Here is a 15,110-nt window from a genome sequence, read left to right on the forward strand (position 1 = left end):
GCCCACACACTGGTTTTCTGAAAGTTCCTCCAGCTGTCTCACTTCCCTACTGTAATGACTGAGGCTCATGACATTCTTCTACGTCAAAGCGCAGACAGTCCTGCCTGTGCCCTGCACAAACGTCTTCGAGCAGGACCAGGGAAAGGCCGAGCCCAGACCTCAGCGACGTCTTCAGACCGCAGCTTCCCAACACCCTCGGGAAGAAGGTGTCCCTGAGATTGGCCAGGCCAGCCTTGCGGTTTGAGGCGGTGAGTCACCTTCTGGCGGCAAGTCAAGGCGCGCTCACTGCGCCCTTGTTTGGAGAGGACAGGAGCCACACTCAGAGGCCCAGAGACAGAAGGGCGGTTAGGAGTCGCCGAGGCCCTAAGAGAGACAGGAAGCACACACAGACAGAAGGACCACAACGACCCGAGCCAGGACCGGCGCGCACAGAGAGATGAGAAACACAGACGCAGCCAGACCCAGAGCAAAGAGAGCGAGCAGAGGGAGAGACAGGGAGAGGGGGCGCGCCCGGGAGCCGAGGGAGGCGACGTGCAATCGCCTGGAGGTGGCCGGAGCCCCTGCGCACGCTCCTCGATCCCCGCCACCTCCCCCACCCGACGTGAGCGAAAGCGAAGCCAATGAGCTGCCAGAGCCGGGCATTACCTCACCAGAACTGGCCGCCATTGGTTGGCCCGGTCGCCGGGCGGGCTGTTGCTACAACAGCCCAGCCTGGTTGCGGAGGGCTGCTGGAGCTGCGAGGAAGGAAGGCTCTGAGGAAGAGATTGTTGTCCCCACCTCTTCCCATCCTCTGGCGGGGCCCACGGATCCCGACTCAGGCCCCAAGGGGAAAAGCAAGCTCGTGTAGCCTCAGGGACCAGAACTCCTCCCACGCCGCCCATCACCCGGGCCCCGCCACAACCTGCCTGCTTTCGGGTGTCAAGCCCACCCCACACCCGAAGGCCCGCAGCCCTTCACTGCGCGCCCAGTTCGCGCACCGTGCAAACAGCAACGCGCGCCATCAGCAGCCAGGGGCCGCGCGGGGCTGTGTAGGGACAGAGACCAGCACGCCTCCGCCTCCGTCGCTGCCTCTGGCACCCACCCCCGTCAGAACAGGCAAAAGGTACAGCAGGAAATTGCGTGACGCTGTGTTACAGTCTAAACGAGGGCTGGCAGAGGGAGTGCAGGGACGCAGAGGAAGCGTCATCCTGCCCGGTCAGCAAGGCATCTGGGCGGAAGGTTTGCGGAGCTGAGGAGGGTGGAGACGGGGTTCCCGGCACAGGGAACAGGCTGCCGATGCAAAGACTGGAAGCAAGGCAAGGCAAGGAGCGCTTGGCTCCCGGAGCAGAAAATTAGATGTTGGAGGTGAGGCTAAAAAGGAGGAGGAGGAGTTTGGGCTAAAGCTGAGGTAGGAAACAAGAACAAGGTCCCAAACGATGTGAAGGCAACATGATTAGGTTTGCATGTTAGGAACTTCACTCTCAGGGCCTCTGCCCTGAGCTACATCCCCAGCATTTTTTTTCTTTTTTTTTTTTTTTTGAGATAGGGTCTCAGTAAGTTGCCAGCTGGGCTTGAATTTGCAATCCTCCTGCCTCGGCCTCCCACAACTCTCTTGTTGCTGCACGAAGGATGGCCAGGAGGGAGCTAGAAAACCAGTTACTGCAGGGATTGTGAGAAATGGGACAGGGGGACTAAGACCCCTAGCTAAGGCGGAGGTGGGAAGAACTAAACTCAGGTGGGGTATAGGAATGTGAAGCCATTGGCCAGTGACTGAGTAGATGTCACCAACTCACACGGAAGCTGTCAGGTTTTCCTGCCTGGCAACCAGACAGGATCGCCACTCCCCCTTCCACACAACATCATTGTCACCTGTGTCCGCAAATTTTGTCCAGAGTCCTGCTGCACTGAAAAAGCTGTCTGTACAGTGTCTGTCTCTGCTTCTCCCCGATAATTCCTCTTTCTCCAGCACTTAGCGCAGAGCTGCATCCCAAGCACCATTCGCCAGCATTAAGCTGATCCAAACCTCCCTCAGCCCCTGCCCCTTAGCCTGCCCTTGCCCCAGCCTGCCCTCCTTCTGGCCTCCACGCCTGTCTCCCCCAGCAACAGGGCGCCTGTCTAGGAGCTGGAATGGTCCCGGTACCACCATGTCTCTCAGCCCTCCTACCCCCAGAGCAGGCGGGAAATGTTGCTTATCTATTAGGTCAGATTTCTGCAGATCGGCAGGGCTCCTTTTCTAGTTAACAGGTTATTAGAGTACAATAATGGGGTTGTTGTGTAGCCTGGTACACAATGACTACCCAGACTATCAGCTGGCGATGACCTGCTTCTTACTGGATGTTAGAAGAGGGTGAGAGGCCTGGCTAGGACCCCGTATGGCACAGCCCTGCCGTGGGCTATGGGACATTTGCTTAGCTCATCACAAAGCGATGTTCGGACTTCTCATTGTCCTGTGTACTTGTTGGAGAAACCCGCAAGGTGAGGTATAATGGTAAGATAAGAATCCTGTATCTCTGCCATAATGCCACACTAATAGCATCACAATCTCACCTAATTCCTCGATATGATGGTTCCAGATATCCTGACCCAAGGCACAAAGATAGGCCAATCTAGCAGCTTCTAAATTTCAAGAGAATCAACCCAGATCTTACAATCAGTCAGCGTCAAGAGCACTAATCCAGATCTTCCCGATGCCAGTGCCCTTTGAATCCTCTTATTCAAACTCTGGTATTGCAGACGAGGACCCTGAGGGGCAAAGAAGGGAAGTGACCGCTCAGTTATGCACTTGGGTCGACCAGCAGGGATATGGCGGGTCCTGACCCTGAAACTCTAAGTCTGTGCTTCTGGACATGGATGATTTTTCAGAATCATCTTCATTTCTGGCCTCCACGGTAGGAGGATGGGCTGGGGGAGGGAAGACCAGAGATTGGGAATGGTTGCTATGGAGTCTGTTCTGACCAGCAGTGTGGGCTGGAGTGGAGCTTTTATGCTCAAAGTTTAGAGGCCCAGAATTGCCCAGACATCATTTACATGACACCTTGGTGAATTCCTGGGTACAACATGCAGAACTGCTGTGGTGCTCAGCAATGCATGAGACCTGGAGTGTGGAAGGTCTGCTCGCCCCATTGGCTGTTGGTCTCAGCAAGGCTCAGGGGTCTGATGGTGAGGCAGCTGGGAGCACCCACAAACAGCAGTAGGGGGAGCTTTCTAGAGCTCCCATGGTATGCACACCGATGGGCCCTTAGGCAGCCTCTTCATGGAGGGGCGGGGCCAATATAAAAGAGGAAGGTCAGGGCAGAAGTCTCCTGAGGTTTGCAGTCAGAGCCATTTACAGGCCCTCCTTGCTTTTTTTTTTTTTCCCTTCAATACCGGGAATCAAGAGCCTTCCTTGCTATGCTGAATACCCAGCTATAGTCCAGCTACAGTCCTGCACTTTTTTTTTTTTTTTTTTTTTTTTTTGAGACAGGGTCTCGCTGTGTGGTTCAGGCTGCCTTGAGCTCACTTTGTAACTCAGGCTGGTCTCAAACTACAATGATCCTCCTGCCTCAGCCTCCTGAGTGCTGGGATTACGGGCGTGCACCAAGTCCTGCACTTCTGTATTCTTCCTGGAGGCACCAGAGCTGGAAGTTTAAAGATTACATTTCCCAGAAACTCTTAGAGTTGGGTTCCAGTTGGCTTCTGCCAATGGGAAGTATCCACACAGAATGAGGTGGCAGGAAGGAGGAAAATCATTCTGCTTCCGCTTCCAGAAGCAGCACCAGAGGGAGTCTGTGCTCCTCTCTCTGATGAATGGCAATGATAGTCCAGTAGCACCAATGGGGAGAAACTCCTGAGCTCCCAGTGACACCACACCCCCATCTGTCCTGCTAGTCCTTCTAGCAGGCCTGTAACCAACTCCCTGAATTCAACCTCTCTCTGTTTGAAGTACCTAGAGCAGTTTGCATTTTCCTGACTCCATACTGAGGAATACACTTATCAAGGAGATATGAATGCCCGCTGTGCGCTAGTTTTTTTCCTTCCTCCTCCTCTTCCTTTCTCTTCTCTTTTCTTCTCCCCCTCCCATTTTCCTTTCCCCTTCCCAGTTCCCTCTTCCTCCTCCTCCTCTGCTCCTGTTTCTCCCCTCTCATTCTGTCCTCCTTCCTTTCCTCCTCATCCTCCTCCTCAGGGCCAGGACCTTCAGCCTAACGTCTCCTGCACATTAGGCAGGTGTTCTACCACTGCACTACATTCCCAGCACCATGTGCCAGAAATTCTAATAACTAGGAGTATGAGACTGAAAGAGTGGAACAGTGGGTGGGGTCAAGAGATCGGCAGGCACAAAGCCCTATGGGGCCTTTTAAGCCAAAAGAAAAACTTAAAGCTTCAGCCTGGTTTCCTTGAGAAGAGGACCCTATATGAGGAAAGGATGTAATCTCATGTCTTTCAGGGTAGAAGGTAAAGCAAGGAGAGAGCTGGGAGCTATTTGAAGGGGTCAGACTGAGACGATAGAGACGGATGCTGGTGGAGAGAGGTTTATTGTTTTAATATTAGGTTCTGACAACATCAGGTCATGACATAATGACCTCCACCTGGTCTAACAGAAAAAGTCTTTCTTACAGCATTAAATGGGACAGAGGTGCCAGCCATGGTAGTACATGGCTGTAATCCTAGCACTCAGGAGGCTGAGGCAGGAGGATTACCATGAATGTGAAGCCAGACTAGACTACGTAGTGAGCTCAAGGCCACCCTAAACTATATAGTGAGAGCCAGTCTCAAAAAATAAAAATGAATGGGAGAGGGTGGCCATGCTAGGCCATTTGGCGGGGGGGAGCTGCACTGAGGGAAAGGGTGACAGCAAGCTAGAACAGAAGGGGCAGCTGATACAGGGCAGGCTGGGTGGGGCTAGGGAGGATTTGGGGCTTCTTGTGGGTTGGAAAGCGTGAACAACTCCCACAGGCCCCAGAAAGAAGGGGGCAGCCTCAGTGCTCAGCACAAGGGCCTATGGAAGCTGGGTGTGTTTCTGCAGCACAGGAGTGTCAGAGCCCAAGAAGGAAAGAAGCTGGGCTGCAGGCTCAGCAGACTCACAAAGGGGAATGGAGAGTTTTTAGCCCAGGTCTCAAAACTGGGTCAAGACGGCACTGGAGAAATACCGTGCTCTGGGATGATGGCTGGAGAAGAGCGCTTGCGGCCGGGCTGTGCGGCAGAGGTGGAGCCCAGTGGACTCACTGACAGATGCACGCTGCAAGCCGGATGCGAGGGCAAGACAGGAACCGTGGACACCCACGGGCTTCCAGACACAGAGGGCTTTTGAGGGTAGCCCTCCCATTGAAAACAGACACGTGTGCTAGAAATTTTAAAACTTCTTTAAAGAAATGAAGGTTGTAAGAACTAGCTGGGGCAAGTTGGAAGGAAATGTATGCACGCCCAGGGAGGAAAGCGGTCACAGAGACCACTTTTGTCCTGGTGGCACTGGGCGAGAATTACAAAGAGCAGGCACAAACAAGGCCCAAAATAAGGGACAGGGCATTGCTGCCAATGCCACAGGATGTCAAAAAGAAAAGAACATGAGCTGGTATTGTAGCTCAGGAACAGAGCAGTTGCCTAGCATGGGCAAGACCCTGAGTTTGATTCCCAGCATCGCAAAAAAAAATGACAATTTTATGTCAATAAATTTAAATTTTTAGGTGAGGTGCAAAAATTTTTAGAACAAATAGAGTTTACCAACACAGAACTAAAGAAAAAAAAAATGTTACAGTCACAATCACTTCGGAAAATAGTTTTAGCTTTTTCTAGAAAAATTGGAAGCTTTCTGTAACCAACAACAATAGTTCTTGGTATAAACCACAAGCAAATCTGTGCCTATGTGTATCACAACAATGTGCAAGAATATCTTTAGAGTACAGAAATACTGTTAATAAAGAGCTGCAAACTGGAGCAAGCTAAATATCCACCGAGAGTAGAATGTGCAAAATAGCTAGGAGAGAATTTTGTAGGTTTCACCTCAAAGATACAATAAATGGTTGAGGTGATGGATGTGCTAATTACCCCTATTTTATCATTACAAGGTATATGAGTGTATCAAAACTTCACACTGTAACCCATCAATGTGTACCATAACTGTATCAATTTTTAAAGAGTCCTGTGTCATACACATTGTAGTGAATACACGATGACAATGCTTGAACTGCAATTATACATAACAAGACGAGTGTTAGAAATATTAAAAGAGGGCCGGGGATATAGCTCAGTGGTACAAGCGCCTGCTTGGCAAGTGCAAGGTCCTGAGTTTGATTCCCAGTACCAAAAAAAAGAAGGAGAAGAAATATTGAAAGGAAGAATGAAGATACAAAGAGAATATACTCTATGTGACTCCCTCAATATAAAGTTCCAACACTGGCAAAACTAATACATATACGCAACATTCTTTAGGCATTTATAAAAGCTTTTTTTTTCTTTTTTGAGACAGGGTCTCACTATGCAGTTCAGTTTTAGTATATGTGCTGCTGGAGCAAGCACTGGCTATGCAGTTCAGGCTGTCCTTGAGCTTACTATGTAGTCCAGGCTGGCCTCAAACTTGTGGTGATGCTCCTGCCTCTGCTTCCCAAGTGCTGGGATTACAAGCGTGCTCCACCAGGCCTAACATACAAAAAGTTTTTGAATTCTGGCAATGTTATCTTTTTAACCTGAGATGGTAGATATGTGGATGTTTTGTTTTGTTTTGTCTTTTTGAGACGGTGTTTCAATATGTAGCCCAGGCTGGCCTCAAACTTGCAGTGATCCTCCTGCCTCAGCTATCCGAGTCCTGGGATTACAGGCATGCGCCACCACCAACTATTTATCTTTGTTAAATTATGCATTTATTTTCACATACTTTCTATATATAATTTACCTTTTACAATATAAAAAAGTGTTCCAAAGCCTAGAGGTTGGTAGGCAATGGCACCAACCTCTAATTTAAAGGCAGCTTCAGGAGAAGAGGGTAAGTAGGGAGACGGAGAGTCCATACTGAAGGACCCTCTCCAGCCATATCAAGATTTGCATACCTACTGTATGCCCGGGAAAAGACCTTGAGCCAGGCTCAGTGGCACAGGCCTATAATCCTAGCTATTTGGGAGGCTGAGAGAGGAGGATTGTAAGTTCAAGGCCAGCCTGGGCAATTCAGTGAGAGCCTGTCTGAAAATAAAAAGGGCTGGAGATGTTGTAAAGTGCTTGCCTAAGGCCCTGGGTTCAATTCCCAGCACTAAGGAAGGAAAAAAAATCTTGAGTCTACAGTCACATGTGGGATCTGAGAGGAGAGACTGACACCCATGTTAGCTGAGTGGAAGAACATAGGTACAGCAGCCATATCTAGGGAAGAACGCCAGAATATATGAATAAGCCCCCGAATAAATAAGGGAAAGACTGCATCATAGAACAAATAGACAAGCAACTAAAAAATACTAGCTTTTAATGTACAAAATTACATAATTGGGTCATCTTATGGGAAAGAGGTGAGACTCAGTGCCATGGAATCCCCCTCATTCATTTAAGAGATTGAATATTTCCAGAGAAAAGGTTGGGATCAAGAAATCGAAATGTGTTGGTGGTGAAGTCCAGCCCCAAGGCAAGAGTTGAGAAGGTATCCGTGCCATGACAGGTGGAAACGCACCACAAGACAGGGCCCAAGCAGTAAGAGGCTGGAAAGCCCACGCACACAGGGCCTCTGCTGGTCAAGGATGACTGGCAGTGTCCCATGTCCCAGTCTTCAGAATTCAACCAAATAATAAATTCAACCAAGATCCTTAACTTTGATGCCAGATAGCAATACTATTGCCAGGCATGACGGTACATGCCTGTAATCCCAGCACTGGGGAGGCTGAGGCAGGATGACAGCCATGAGCTTGGAGCCAGCCTGGGCTACATAATGAGTTAAGGCCAGCCTGGAGTACACAATGAGACCCTGTCTCAAAAGAAAAGAATGAGAAACCACTTTGAAGATATCAATATGTAATACAACAAGCATTATTAATTTCCTACCACTTTGTTTGTAACTCTGTATTGTCTGTACTGTTCTTTTGCTAGTTTGTAAAAGGTTGTCTGTCTGTTAATGTTTTCCTCCTTTTATTTTTAAAATAAAAAATTTTTTAAAAATTTTAAAGGAAGAAAAGAAAAAAAAGGATAGTACCATTGTTCATCTCAATTGGAAGAGAAATGTAGAATCCTAGGGGCTAGGGGTGTAGCTCAATGGTAAAGTGTTCGCTTAGTGTGCAGGAGGCTGAGGGTTCAGTTCCCAAAATTGCAAGGAAGGGGTAAGGGGAGGAAGGAAGGAAGGAAAGGAGGGAGGGAGGGAGGGAAGGAGGGAGATAGAGGTCTATACATACTTACTTTCTTTAACATAACAAGATAAGGAAAAGATGAATCTATAACATTGACATTTGTTGTGTAAGTTGTGCTTACAATTATGGCAAGAATTCTCATAATCATTGTCTTGTTTATGCATTTTCTGCTACCTTTTTGTATTTACAACAAAATCTAGGCAACTAATTTTATGTCTGATTAGATTTACAGAAGTTGCTTAAGTGCTGGGGAATAATTTCTTCATCATATTTGCAAGTCTCCCTTGTCAGGTGTTTGAAGTGTTGGAATCGGATAAATTAAATTTGTAATTGTAGTTTGAAATATCAGAAGGAATTTGCTTAATTAAATGTTTAAGTGGTGTTAAAAGTTTATGGGAATTTAATCTGTTGAATTTATGACTTAATTGAATAGGAATCAATGAAGAAGTAAATGTGATCTTATATAAAAATTACGAAGTTCATAAATAAAATATCAAGCTCCATAAGTTGAGAATAAAAGCAAAACGAAGAACTAGGGTTAAGATCTATAGCTTTAAGAAATTAAGTATTGATTGAAAGGTAAGTAATTGTATTTACCCCTCACTAGCTGGACTCTCACATCTGAATGGATTACCTAAAAAAAAAAAAAAAAAAAAAGTTGCCCCGAGGATACTAAAATTCTAAAAGTGCAATAATAATGCACGCATGCTCCTGCCGGAAGCCTTGGCACTGCGGTCATCCACGTGGAGGACATACGTGGGCCACGGGTGAAGGTGCAGTGTTCTCCCAGGGGATTGTGTTTTGCATTTGTTAATTTGGCAGTGATGGGGATCAAACCCAGGGCCTCACACATGCTAGGCAAGGGCTCTCCAGCTAAGCTTTACACTGACCTTGCCTTTCTTCTTCCTGCCTTCTTTTTCCTTCCTTCCTTTTTTTTTTTGGTACCAGGAATCGAACTCAGGACCTTGTGCTTGCCAGCCGCTGAGCTGTATCCCTTTCTTCCTTCCTTCCTTCTATTCCTTTCTTTGTTTCTGTCTGTCTTTCTTTCCACTTTGAGGCAGGTCTCCCTATGTAGTCCAGGTTAGCTTTGAATTCACTCTGTGGCCCACGTTGGTTTGGAACTTGCAGTCTTCCTGCCTCAGCTTCCCAAACAGCTGATTATAGATTATAGTATGCACCACCACGACTGGCCCAGGATCCAGTTTTTGCTTATTTTCTGTACATTTTTCTTGCTCCTGCCAGCACCTGGGGGCACTCCCAGCCAGTCCCGTTTTGATGGATTTCTTGGCATCCTTCACCTACCCGTCCCCCTGGTTATTTACAGTGCAGCACACGTTCACCGTGTGGGGAAGGAAACCCTCTTCATGTCCTATACTTGAAAGTGTCCATGCACATAAACCTACCCACTGATCGCTCAATTTCGTGATCTAAACAAATCAATTTTTCTTTTTCATTTAAAATGCTTTATTTTGTCAGAAACTCTTGACAGTTGCTCTACAGGTGTTTCACAGTGGTTTTAAAATACCTGAGTCTTATTGGTTGGAGTCTTATTGGTTTGGGTGAATGGGAAAAAACCACATCGGCTCCGTCAGGCTGCAGGAATCCCAAGGCATCTTTAGGAACAGACGCAGCACACGGAGGAGCCACATTTCCCCTGGCGCGGGGCCCCCTTGGCGGCGAGGAAAGGTTCCCTTTCCCTCTTCTCACTGCAACACTTTCATTTCCCTTTCAGTAGATTCAGGCTGCCCAGCTAAAACTTTACTGCAGCAATTTGAAAATAAAATAAAGGGTTCGAAATGATACAATTTCATTGCAGTGTTGATTTTTATCATCACTGCATCCATTATATGAATTTCCCCCTTAATAGCCTAATATTGCTCACCAAAAAAAAATCACAGCCTAAGCCTTAAATACATTCAGGAAAATATGAATTAGACATTACAGAAAATTCTGGATTCTCCCCTATGTGTTTCTTAGCTTTGTATTTATAGGGAACTCTCCAGGGAGGACAACTGAGTCACCCAGAGATACCTTCCACTCCTGGGTCCTTAGCCAAGTCACCATGTTTACGCTATCAGAACATCTAACCCTCCATAGTCGGGGGCCACCACGGCGGGACAGAAGCCTGGGACAATAAAACAAGCCCCTGGGTGCCACAGGCTCTTCCCCTTCATAACAGGTATGTTGCTTCTCATCTCTATTGTGTCCCTGTGACATAAGGTCCCTCTTCTCTTGTCAACCCCGCCATACCCCAAGATGATTTTGTTTAATGTCATTAAATGATAAGATTTTGTTTAATGTCATTACAAACACTGGGAAACGATTCAGCTCTCCCTGCTCAAAGAACCAGCTTTGGGGCAGCTTTGTGAAGGTTAAGCTTTAGTTCAGAGGAGGTTAATACATAGCAGAGCTGAGCTGTTGGGGACATTAGCTGTCATTGTCTTTTTGGTTTTGTTTTGTTTTGTTTTTCTTTTTGAAACAGGATCTCGCTATGCAGTTCAGCTGGCCTTGAGCTCACTTTGTAGAGACCAGGCTGGTCTCAAACTCGCAACAATCCTCCTGCCTCAGCCTCCAGAGTGTTGGGATTACAAGTGTGCACCACCACGCCCAGCAACATTGTCTCTTTGCATCCTCGATTTTACATTGTGAAAACTGGGGATCAGAGGAGGAAGAGGTACCCCAACTTTGAAGGCACCCCCAGTAAGGCCCTGCCAGCCCCAAAAGGCTAAAGCTGGCTTCTCCTCTAGGGTATGCTGGTGTTACTAGATGGTTTCTACCTCCTGGGTGCCAGGCCAGGAAGTGCTCCACACAGGAAGTACCACTTCCGTTTGTCAAGGAGAAACCGGAAGTCCATTTGAGTCAGCAGCCTGCTCAGGGGTACAGCACCTGATTCCGAAGGTGTGGAAGGCTTCTTCGTGCCAGTATGTAGGTCTGCCTGCCGCTGTTTGCTGAGGGCACATGAACAAGTTGCAGCGAGGTTTCCTCATGACGATGGAACGGGATGAGGTTAGCACCAGCTGACAAAGGAAACCTTGAGGTCATGGGCATAGCCGGGCGATACCAGGTAACTTGGTTTGAGACCCTTTTGCAACAGCAGTAAAATGACTGAATTTTCTCTCTGGCTTGAGGCTTAGAACTTGAGTGTCTTTTGGGCTGATTTATGTGGCTGCCACACTGATGAGACAGTTTGCCCTCCATCCAGGAGCTGCAACCAAGGAGTGGGGTTTGGGGGTCTCAGTGTGTGCAGAGACCCTGGGATGCAAAACTGCCTGGATGTCAACATCTGTGGGCTCTGAAGGAGTCGCCGTTCTCTACCCTGGACGGGCAGATGGTCCTCCATCTTGGGTTCTTGCCTAGCTCTGGAAAAGGCTATGACTGAATTGGGGGGAAAAGTTATTTCTGGTCAGGAAAATTCTTGACTCCAGCTCTGCACATTTTTGTTCCTAGGTCTTAGCTCTGGGTATTTTTGTTTTCCTTCCTGTACCAGGAATCGAACTCACGACCTTGTGCTTGCCAGGCAGGCGCTGTGCTGCTGAGCTAAATCCCCAGCCCCCCTAGGTCTCAGCTCTGGAAGCACTCCATCCTAAGCTATAGAAAACACTTGTTTTTGTTTTTTTTTTCAATACTGGCGGTTGAACTCAGGACCTTGCACTTGCCAGGCAGGCACTTATGCCATTGAGCTATATCCCCAGCCCCCTAGAAAACACTCTCTTTATGACCATGAGAAACACTCTGCCCAGGACTCTAAAAAAAAACACAGTGTCCAAAAATCTAGAAGAGCTTCTACCATAAGATCTGGAAAACCCACTGCCAGGGCCGCCCTGACTCTGGAGGTCTCTGAGCCCCGTGTGCGGTGGTAAATGAGGAACGGGGGCTCTTGGCTGGAGGGGGCTGTGGACGGGTAGTGCTTCCCGATTTCCGGCTTGTACACATGCATGGCAGGTTTCACTGTCACGGGGACAGCACTGAAGAGAGAACTGGGAGAGGACACGTACACTGGCTTCCAACCATCACAAGGTTGGGGCCGTTCTGTGAACGTAGAGGACTCTGACCCCTGAATGTGGGGACTGCTGGGGCCCTGGGCTGGACAGAGTCCAGCCCCTGGGTGTGGAGGAATCTAAGACATGCACGTGGCTAACTCCTTGTCCCTTGATTTATGACATCCCTCTCTAAGCCAACAACTTCAATTCAAGGGGCCATGAAAAGCAGGAATGTTCAGAAAACCTGACATTCCCGATGTCCTCCTATGTCCTGCCACTGTCCCAGTGGTCTTGATAACACACATGCATCAAGGCATTTTCTCCCATCCAGGAGGCCTGGACTTTGAGCACTGGGAGGTGAGGCCCATTTTCTAGCTGACATCTGAGTGGAAAGAGTGTCTGTCACAGTTCCCTGACACCGTCTCAGCAGAGGGGGCCCAGGAGATGGATGCAGGGTGCCAGTTTTGATGGGGGGCAGGGGTCAGCGTGAAATTGGAGGGCCTACCAGGTTGTACACACCAGTAACAAGGCTAGGGGGCCTAGCTGAAATGGGGCATGTGTGTCAAGGGACACCACCTGGTTTGGCAGAAAAAAGACCTGGGCCCTTGAGACTAATGGATATGCCCCATGAGCTAAGCAAAGCAGCAATGTCACCGCAGCATGTGGACAATGACACCCCGCCCCTGCTCCAAATGCCCCATCATGAGCTCTGGGGCCATTGTGCAGCCGCCATGCTAGACAGATCCTGCCCTGCTCTGGAAAACACGTTCCCCTTCCCCCAGGAAGGGCCTCCAACAGCCCTGGTCTCACAGAGCCTCTGCGGCTCTGAGAAAACCCCAGGGAGGCTCCACTCCTGCCTCCGGAACACATGTGGACCCTGACTTTGGAGAGGCTCCCTCTGACAAATGCGGGAAAAAGCACTTTGTAAAACTAAAAGGCTGAGCCTGGCATGCGGCAGATGCCAGCTAAACGTGTGTGGAATGAAGGAGTGGTCCTGCGAGAGCTTTGCAAACTGCAACGCACAGCGCGAGCCTCAGATATTATTCTTACTGTGACTAAATAAAGCAGCTATCAGGGGCATTATGGGAAATTCCATATTTCTCCCTAACGAGATCTTTTTCTTCTGGGTTCTCACTAGAAGGGGAGCGTGGGGCTTGGCTCACTGTGGGTATCAATAAACGTTTGACAAATGGATGGACTCATGGATGGATAAACGAGGGATCTATGGACGGATGCATCGCTGTGCAGACGGGGAGTGAATGGAAAGATGGATGGAGCACCTGACACATTTGCCTACCCAACAGCCGCCTCCCTCTTCCCCTGCCTTCTTCTTTGCTAAATGAGTCCTGATTTTATTCTATCCCTGGCAGCTTAGGAGGTGATAGGGCCCCTCCCCAGGCAGCACATCTTGTCTAGTTGGAGGCCACCATGATGACAGATTTCCTTGCCAGAGAGTTGTTCAGAAATAGCCATGTGGTGTGATTCTGGCCCAGGAGACATGAGGCAAGTCTCGTAGGGCCTCTGCAGCAACATTAATTTCTCATTAAAGGAACACAAACAGAGCACATTCTTTCTTGTGGCCTTTGACACAAATGTGTGAGGATGACATGCACAGAGACACTGCAGCTATTTTGCAACCATGAGAAAGATAGAGGACCAAAGCTTGATATCCTGAGTATCACGGAGCAAAAACATAGAAAGCAAAGGTTGTCATTTGGGCCGCTGAATGAACCAGTGTGTGGGGGTGGGTACACAGATGGAGGGATGGAGGGATGGAGGGATGGGAGGTGGGATGGTGATAAATCAGTAGGCAGATACAAGGATTTTCATGGGACAGGGGCTAAATGGAGGGATGAGTAGATGGATGGACGGGCAGACAGATGAGTGGGAGATGTAGGGGTGGATGGCTTGGAGGGAATTATAGGTGTACATCCATATTAAAACATAAAGCACTGGGGCTGGGGATTTAGCTCAGCGGCAAAAGCGCCTGCCTGGCAAGCGCAAGGTCGTGAGTTCAGTTCCCGGTACCGGAGAAAAAAACAACAACAACAACAACAAAAAACATAAAGCACTGTCTTTTATTGTCTAGAGGGCACTCACTCCAAGGCCTTCAAGGTCAGACTGGCTAAGGAGGATTTTCAGTACTTTCTTTTGAGCCCTCCTGCTTCCTCTTATTTTGTGTGCCCTGGACCCACCTGTCAGGACAATATTTGCCTTCAGTGTCTGTCACCTGGCTGGAAGGGCACGTGTCCACCTGGCTTTGTGGGGGCAGGGGTAGAGGTGTGGTCAAGCAGTGGCTTCAGAGTCCCCATGGCCAAAGCCTCGCTCTGTCCTTTGGGAGCTACCTGCCCTCGGCCTAGCTTCCCAGCCCCCAGTCTTCTTGCTGCACAACGGGGACCACTCATCCTCCTGAGCTGAGCTCTTTCTGCCAGGTCCACCGAGCAAAGCCGCCCCTGGCTGGAACAGCACAGCCCTGTCAGCCACCCTGCTGGGGAAGGCTGAGCCGAGGCTGGCAGGGCTCCTTGGAGCCCGCCCTGCAGATGACAGGAAGGACCAGAGGAAACTCTGCAGACCTTGATTGCTTCCTCCTCTCTGGTGCCACCAGAGGGGTAGGCTGTGGCAGAGCCTCAGGAGCTTGTCATCTGGAGCTGAAAGAGCAGACTGGACCCAAGCCAGCCCAGGGTCACAACCTGACATCCTGCAGCTTCCTGCGCTTCCTTGACCCAGGCTCCAGCACCCTCAATCCCATTCTGCCAGTTCCTCCGAGCACTCGTTAAGTCCCTGCCCCATGGAATCCTCTGCCCTTTACCCTCAGGCCCTTCCTGATCTTTTTCCTCTGTCTCTGTCCTCTCTCTCACAA

General features: G+C 49.0%; 1 long non-coding RNA gene across 1 annotated transcript; it reads left to right on the forward strand.

Moving 5' to 3' along the window:
- The first annotated feature begins 1,012 nt into the window (after window positions 1-1,012).
- On the forward strand, window positions 1,013-10,791 carry LOC106149685. Its single transcript, XR_001236009.1, has 3 exons — window positions 1,013-1,102; window positions 10,248-10,449; window positions 10,753-10,791. It is a non-coding gene; the product is annotated as an uncharacterized LOC106149685 (long non-coding RNA).
- Window positions 10,792-15,110: the final 4,319 nt, after the last annotated feature.

The sequence above is a fragment of the Chinchilla lanigera genome, unplaced genomic scaffold (assembly GCF_000276665.1).
Source record: "Chinchilla lanigera isolate Chin_1 unplaced genomic scaffold, ChiLan1.0 scaffold00051, whole genome shotgun sequence".
Lineage (NCBI taxonomy): Eukaryota > Metazoa > Chordata > Mammalia > Rodentia > Chinchillidae > Chinchilla > Chinchilla lanigera.